This window comes from Magnolia sinica, chromosome 12 (genome assembly GCF_029962835.1).
Source record: "Magnolia sinica isolate HGM2019 chromosome 12, MsV1, whole genome shotgun sequence".
NCBI lineage: Eukaryota > Viridiplantae > Streptophyta > Magnoliopsida > Magnoliales > Magnoliaceae > Magnolia > Magnolia sinica.
The window spans coordinates 2,453,072-2,461,760 of record NC_080584.1 but is presented as its reverse complement, the minus strand read 5'-3'; the positions used below and the strand labels follow the sequence as shown (position 1 = coordinate 2,461,760).

At 44.3% G+C, this 8,689-nt stretch overlaps 1 protein-coding gene across 1 annotated transcript in view; it reads left to right on the top strand.

Moving 5' to 3' along the window:
- Positions 1 to 7,643: 7,643 nt before the first annotated feature.
- Positions 7,644 to 8,689, top strand: part of LOC131220777 (ABC transporter C family member 2-like) — a 51,943-nt gene continuing 50,897 nt past the window's right edge. Inside the window, exon 1 of the mRNA XM_058215613.1 lies at positions 7,644 to 7,974. The gene's annotated coding sequence lies outside the window, so the exon portion shown is untranslated. The remainder of the gene's footprint in view (positions 7,975 to 8,689) is intronic.

The window sequence follows — 8,689 nt, the reverse complement described above, 5'->3', positions numbered from 1 at the left end:
GTTGCAGATGCTCTCGAGCCTGCCTGGTGTGCTTGAAGTGCTTAACGGCTCTAAACCAGCTCCAAGGTTCATTAGGAGCTAACATAGGAAGTGGCTCGGACTCAGCTGCTGCCGCCACTCGGAGTAACCTCTGGCGCTGCCTTAAGAGTAGCCTCAGAGTCGACCTCGATACCAGCCACTGCCTCAGCTTCTGGACCTTCGGACCTAGAGGCACTTTTATCAAATCCCGAGAGATCAAGATCGGGGAAGGCTTCCTTCATCAGTCTGACACACTTGGTGTAGCCGCCCTGATACAAGCGGTCTCGCTCCTCCATATACTCATGAGATTCGAGAAAGGCCTTTACGGCCTGGTCCTTGGCCTCGTCTTTAGCCATCTCATTGGCAGCTCGGGTCTCAGCTTTAAGCCAAGCCAACTTGTCCTCCGAAGAGGCATAAGCCTGATGAATTCGTCGACTCTCCTCCTGGGCCTCTTTCAATAGCAAGGCCACATGAGCACACTCAGCCTTGGTATCCTCGGTGGCCTTTTGGGCAAGCCCTAATTCGCCAGACAGCCAGCCAACCCGAGCTATGGTGGCTTCAATTTGTGCTTCTGCTTCCGCTGCCCGTTTTCGAGCTGTTTCAGCATCCGCCGTTCGATTCTAAGCCTTGGCCAGATCCACGCTAACCCTGAGCAACAAGGAGCGAACTGCAAAAGACAAAGGCCAAATCAGGTTAAAATCGAAGGAATCAGCAAGCCGAGTGAGAAGCCCGAACCTTACCTTAAGGAGAATTTTGGCATCATGAAAGAGAGTCTGTCTCTGAGGAGCTTCGAAGAGGGCCGCAAACTCTTTCCCGCTCCCGTGGGAAAGTGCCCAAGGGATCATGTCCAACACAGCCCGTTGGAAGAACGCCTCCTGTTGAGTCATCTCCCCTCCTAAGGGTTCCCCTCTCTGCTCCTCTCTTTGTTTCATGACCTGCTCTACAAAGGGTCCTGGCTCAGAGGCCACTTGAGACTCAAGAGCTGCCTGAGCCTGAGAGTCGGGAGCCGCCACTTCTGCCACCACGTCCGCCACTTCCGCCCCTTCCTCCAAGTCTATGGTCGGGACCTCAGTCGAGATGGCCGGTGTGGCTTGCCCCTTAGCCTTTGAAACCGTCTTTGGTCTCTTGGGAGGATGAGTTTCAGACCGAGTCTCCAACCGAGGAGGAGCTTTCATCTTGGAAGGAGGACGAAGAATGGGCCTTGCCTCAACCATCTTTGCACCAAGAAAAGCAAGACGAGTTAAAAAAGTTAGAAAAAGATGCAACTAGACATCCAGAAGTTACCTGTTACGGCCGAATCTAAACCCGAGAGAAGAAGACGCTCCGGTTGGAGAAGTGTCTTCCAAGATCGTTCCTCCGGATCCAACGCCTTCAGATCTTTGATCCGTTCTAGGGCGTATGCTCTTAGTTTCGGCCTGCGCGTGGGGATATCTGCGAAACGCATTCAATCAGACTCAAAAAATACAACGGTGTAAGGAGATAAAGAAAAAGGGCATGCCGAGTCACCTGCTTGAGAGAACGCCTGAGGAACGTGAGGTTCGAAGAGTTCTGGCTCGACAGTCTCCCAGCAGCCACACGCCTAAAACCACCCATCTCTCCAGTGCTTGTTGGAGGTAGGAGGGTTGGTTATCAAAGGCCCACCTTTATTCCGCTAAGCACACAAAAAGTACTAGCCGGGTTGCTGCGGATTCGGCCGTACTTGATACAGATGGAGGAACTCATCAATAGTTAGTGTGGGTTGTTCTGTCTCAGCCCACAGCACCGAGCATCCGAATAAGTTCCTCCACCTATTTGGGACTATCTGCCCAGGCACTATCTGGAGTCGGGAGAGTAAATCCCGAGCAATGCCTTGAAGTAGCAGGCGTAAGCCGCATTGCAAAGCGACCTGAAAGATTGCGACCATTCTAGCAGGAGGACGGTTGGACAACTCACTCGGCAGGGGGAGGCGAAGGATGACCGAGTCCGAGACATGATACCCAGCCCTGATCCTATTTAGATCCACCTCGGTTAAGACCGAGGGAACCGAACCCTTCTGCTCATCTCCTGTCTCTCCCCCTTCAACCGCCGACTCAGCTTGCCGATCTTCGCGTAGGGATTAACTCACTGACCCCCTCAATCTCCTCATCCTCTTCCTCCATTTCCTCCTCAGGAGGGTTAGGTTTGTCAGGGGCAGTCGTCAGTGACACCCCTCCGTGAGAGGGACCCACAGAAGAAGGGCATTTCGTCGAAGACCCGGTTACCCTCTCCGAGTACTGGAAGGCCTCATTAGCACCAACAGCCATCTCCGCCAGCAATGAGGGCGATTCCGAGACATTCCAGAGATGTCTCGCTTTGCCCTTATCGCCAGAAACTCCCTCCCGGGGACTTTGGGAACCTTGCATTGTTGCGAGAATTAAAACCAAAAGGGAGGGAGAGAATTATAACTCACCAGAGATGGTGGAAAGGACGTAATATAGACGAAAATCCGAAAGGAGAAGTGAAAATGGGGGAAAGCACAGGGAAAATGGAAATGAAATGAGAAGGGAGCGTGCGTGAAAATGAGGAACGGGCGTCCCACTCCTCCTTATATAGCCTCGCCATGTGGCAAGGGCATTTAAGGAGGAGTCATATCGACAGACGTTTCGACTCCCCCGCCCGACACGTGGAGCATGCCAACTGACGGAGACGCCGCCTTCGCCACACGTCCAAAGCTCATTAGCCGATGAAGCAATCTGACGGCTCCTCGTGCGTGCGACCTCGACCAACGAATCGACGCATGTTCAGGACGACATACGAACATTAAATGTCCCATCATAATATCGGTCTCCGGTCCAATTCGACCCAAAATTCTACTCCTTAGCATCAACGTAGTTGACGCAAGGAGGAAGGGGACTTACTGTTGGGGAAAAATATGATAAGTCCGGAGACTCGGTTATGGAATGGACTAACTCTATTGACTCGGTCCGGGAGTTCGAGGCAATGAGCCTAACCGAGGCAAGAGACCTAAATGCCTTAAAGAGAGATTTAGCTTGGTTTATAAGGAATAAAAACTCCAACCGAGACCTATAAAGTCATGAACCAAAGGCAAATTATATAGATGCATGAAGTTGACTCGGACGACGAGGTAACAACATTTAAAAGGCCGATTTAGACCTTAAGTTCAGAAGCCACCTGACCGACCGTAAAATTGACCCAATTAGGTTGGTTATAAGGTCAGCTATCGGAGTAGGAGAGGATTCGATTACAGATCGACTCCATCTCACCCGACAGATGGCAAGCAACTTTATCCTTAAAGCCGGTCCAAACTAACTCGTTATTAGAGTCGGTTAGAACGGAGTCGAGCAAAGAAAAAACGGCGTAAACTAAAACGCTATCCCAAAAAATTTCGTAAAAGGATCCCCGATCCTGAGGATCATGAGATCAGGTAGAGACTAAAAACGGATTGAAAATCAAATCTCCAAAACATCAGGAGAAGAATCCTCGCATGATGGGACTCTCCTATACAACTCCAAGCTAAAAAGTTACGCAGAAAACCATACTCAAAAGCTCTTATATACGTCTATACTACTGACTTTGGCATCGGAGGGTCCCCGGCTCTAGGCAGGGTCTCCTTTGTTTCATCCTTGCGCAGATGGGAGGACGGAGGAGGGCGCACCAATGTTTTGCATCAACAGCCTCAATACGCAACACGTAGTACATGGTAAATCCATGGTCCACAATTCCTAAAGTTGTGTTGAACCTGCATCTAAGTTCTTGGCCATTCATCAATTTGGTGGACCTGTCAACATTCGGTCATGCAAATAAGAGTAATCAACTTGTTGAACAGCCCATGTATAATAGGCTAAAATAGACGGGTGGTAGCCAGCCACATGACCGATTGTCCATATTCACGAACACTGGCAGAGAACGATGGTTCATCCCCCTCTGCCAATTGTGCACATGAAACTGAAGTGAACCGTCCACATCTGTAGCCTAACTGCAGGTTCGTCCGAACTCGCCCTTTTTTACTCCATAAGATTCCATATATACCGTGCTCTCCCTCCACTGGGCCCACATGCTGAGTGGCCCGTTGATCGGAACCGTCCATGTAGTGCACTCTATGCTACAAGGCCCAATCGTGATAAAAGAATCTAGAGCAATGGAGAGAAATTTTTCAATGGCTTAGATTCCACTCTCGAAACCAAAAGTTAGGATTACCAGGAAAACACAATTATGGAAAATATTAGATTTTTTATGATATTAAAGACAATATGGACGGTTGAGATCATCGGACCATTTTAGAATGATGGCCCCCGGGGGTGGAGGCACACGTTTGAATGAGTCGCGACGGAGGGGGATGAAAAAGAACTTAGAAAACAACAACTGCATTAACTGCAAATCGTCGTTTCGTGTCCATCAACGGTAAATGTTCAATTCACACTGTTTCCAGTGGTGTGGCCCATTTGAGCCCTGTAAATGATTGATTTTTAGTACTCAAAAATAAAATAAAATTATAAAATGTATGGAAAGAGTGGATAAATTAAATACATCATGGTGGGTCCCACATAGTTTACTCAGTACCTTAGGGTACCGTGTTACTCAGTACGCAATCCGCTTCCGACTCTCTCTTGTAATTCTACATGCTTTAGGTAATTTGTTGGATAGGTTAGACGTAGTACACAATACTAACCACGTGGTCCCAGACAACCAGTCATCACTGTTTCATGTGGTGTGGTCCAGTTAAGATATGGATAGACTTCATTTTTGGCGACGGAAGCCCTTATCGCATTGAGTAAACTCTGTTGGGTCCACCGTGAGCACATGTGGTTTATCCACGCCGTCCATCAGTTTTTCAAGATTATTTTAGTAGTTTATCTTAAAATTTAATCATATACTAAGTTCAAGTGGACCATACGACAGGAAACAGTGGGAATATTGATTTCCACCGTTGAAACCTTACTAAGGCCCACAGTGATGTTTATTTGTCACACAAGTTCACGAGATCACAAACACATGGACGAAGGAAAAAAAGAAATCATCTTGATCTAAAACCTCTTTGACTCCAGTAATTTTTCAACGGTAGAAATTTAATTTGTTTCATGTGGTGGGGTTTATTTAAGATTTTTATATGCTTAATTTTTTGTCTCCGGATCTAAATTTATCTTGTAAAATGGATGGACGGTGTGGATATAATAAATGAATGAAAGTGAGCTCCACAGAGTTTACTCGATGTGCTGGATTTCCCTCCAATACTGAAGTGGGGAGTTAGTGTGACGAAATGCTGTGTGGGGCCAGAGAGATGTTCGCGTAAAATCCACTCGGTTCATCAGTTTATCCAGCTCATTCTAGGATGATAGACGAAAAAGGAAAAGGCAGATCCAAGATTCGAGTATGCCACACCATGAGGAACGGTGGGGATTGAACGCCAGCCACTCAAACGTTGTCGAAGAGTTTGGGTGGCATATAAAGACAACGGTGAGCCCGAGGGACAGTTCAATGGTGGGAGTTTCCATCCCGACTAGCGACTGCTTCCTTGTGGTGGGGCCCACTTGAGCCTTTGATCTGCCTCAGCTTTGGACACTTGTCTACAATAAGCTCTGGAAGCTGATGGACGGAGTGGATCTCACACGGGAATCGTGGTGAGCCCCACACAACTTTGGTATACACGAACTACCTGCACCACCTTACACGGTACTCGCGTCCTTCCTGCCATTGACAGACTAAGGAATCGAAGAAACGATACCATTTCAAACAACGGTGCGGATTAGATGAGACGCCGGCCACCGCCTCACCCAACACGGTGCGGCCCTTAACGTGGCCCCACCTTAATGTATACATTATATATCCACAGCGTTCATCCTTTTTTTTTTCTAGTTTATTTTCGTTCATGATCCAACAAATAAAGCAGATCCAATTATCATTTACCATAAGAAAAAGTTGTGATCGACCATTGATGAGATATAAAATTTTTGGATTAAGTTGATATTTATTTATTTCTTTTGCCCGGGTTATCAAATGATTTGATGTAAAATAAATAATACCAAAACATTGAAGCACACCCTAATAAGTTTTTAATGGTAGAATATTCAATTAACACCTTTTCCTATAGTACGATCATACGATAAAATGATCCAAAAAAAAAAAAAAGATTACCAGGCCCTGTAATGGCCGCAGTATCTTAGGCAAGCCTGAGTCTTACTTAATCAGCTATGCATGGGACCCACCATAATGTATTTGTTTATTCATGATGTCCATCTATCTCATGAGATCGTTTAGAAGTATAAGCTCAAAATGGAAGCACATCCAACAAACAAGTGAAGTAGTATGAATGGTGGCACCCAATCCATTATTAAAACTAGGACCCATTACAATGTTTATTTTCCATCTAACTTATGGAAAAGTCACGTTAACCTAAGCTATAAAGGGAAAAACAAAGATAATATAAGGTATTTTGTTTTAAACATTTAATTTCAACTATTTCTTGTGGTGTGGTACACTTGAGGTTTAAATTACCTCATTTTCAATATGATGCCTTAAAATGAGTTGGAAAAATATATTAATGGTTAGAATAAGACTTACAAATCATTGTAGGGATTATACATGTTCCTGTGAGTTATGGCCACGAAAAGGTTCTAGTAGTCGAGCTCATGGGAACTTCTAATGAGGTCAAGTTGTGTGGGCCCCCCATGATGTGTGTCGAACATCAATATTGTGCATTTGATGAGTCCCCTTTAAATTATGAGATATCTCAAAAATCAGTTGTATATGAAACTAGGATAGATCATACCATCTAAAATCATGTAAAGACATGCTTAAAACATATAAAAGCACTTGGTGGGGCCCAGTAAAAATTTGAATGTGTCCGAAACTTGGTCTAACACCCCATCCAAGTGGGACACACATAATGGATGGGCTGGATTTGTGAACCACAACTCGGTGGGCCCAACAAATAATTATGAATATCTTAACAACAGAGGGTAACCCCTCTCAACTTTTGTATGTGGTGTGGCCCACACAAGTCACGGATTGACTTGAATTTTAAGCCCTAGGCCCAGCATGGAATGATGCATCTTACCGATGGGATAGATGTTCGACACTTATGATGGTGGGGCCCACACAGCTTTACCTCATGGAAAGTTTCCATGAGCACCGCATGGGACCTTTTTCCTTGAGGCCAGTACCATGCATAAAAGCTGATTTCAAATTCACTTTCGCAACTCTACTTAAGGTTGACCGATAAATCACTTTTACTGTAACTTTACGTAACCGTACATGAGATTTAACCTCATAAAGCTCCTCCTCCAATTATTTCGAAGTGATTGGATCCGTACAAGAGGAGTCTCTGCTAAATCCGAACCCCTTTTTGGCACAGGTGAGACAAATCATCCCCGCCGTCTAAATTTCTACCATAAAAAACACACTCTTCAAGGTTCAAGCGGGCCAAAACTCTAAATCAAAATCTGAACCGTTCATTACTCTTGCACACGTGCAGTTTTGCAATATCAGTATCAGCCCGATTTTTCACTCTTGTAATCTTAAATGCATGAACTGAACAATGAACGGAGCAGATTTTCCACACGCATGCTTAACTGTTACGTGTGAGGAAGTGTACTCGCCTATTTCTTCTACCTTCTGTCTCCTTCCTATCTCGCCCTTTCAAAATTTCCACCCCCATTTTAAAAAGAAATCGTCAGCGATGACGCATTGACGCTCTACAGCTCTTTCTGGTTTCACTCTCTTTAATTTCCGGAGACTTTTTAAAAAAAAATCTCGACCGTCCGATTCGAGTTTTGCTGGTCAAGAGCTTCGAAAGCGATCGTTATATTCGCACTTCTCTTATAGAATATAAAAAGCACTTTTGCTAGATTCCAGGGCTCTGTCGATGCTCGGATGCTTTCATTCCGAACGAAAAAAAAAGAGGAATTTAAGGAGAACCTGGAGCAGTGGATTCCGTGCGAGATTTGAGTCGGTTGGAGGATTTGGAAGCGGAGTTTAGAGGTATTGATATCTGATTTTCGATCCAGATCGGGAAATGTTGTGATTTTACTGGCTTTTGTTGGAATTTTAATGATATTTTTAGTTGAATCTGTGGATTTTTTGGAAAATCTGATTTCCTTGTGTATTTCCTTCTGAGCTTTTAGTTGGTGACGGATTTGAAGTGGAATGTAGAAGTATTTGATTTTTAATCAATTATCTCTGTGGTAATTTTGAGAAAATCTCATAAATGTTCTTGAATCAGTGGAATTTTTGGTAAAAAATGGATTTTTTATGTTGATTTTTTAAAAACTTTTAGTTGATGAGGGATTTCAAATGGATTTTTAATTTTTAATTTTATTTTTATATGAACTTTGGTGAATTTAAACCTGTTATTGTTTTGAATGGGAATTCATCAATATTTATTGAATTTAATAGGGAATTTTTGGAAATTTATTCTTTTCCTGTTCTATGTGATATTTGACTCCGACAGATTTGAGGTTCGATCTCAATATGGTGTTCCTTTTTGTTCCTTTTCTTATGAAAGGAAAATGGATTGTTTGAAAGAACGTTCATAAAGAACGTAGGTGAGGGGTTATTTGGATGCCTGTAAAGATTTAAGTTGTAATCGCACTACACCTGAAACTCTTTTCAGGTGTAAAGTGTTTACAGCTTTCCTGTTTGGCCTTAGGCTGTAAAGTGTTTACAGTAATCAATTGTCTGTGTTTGGGTAACCTGT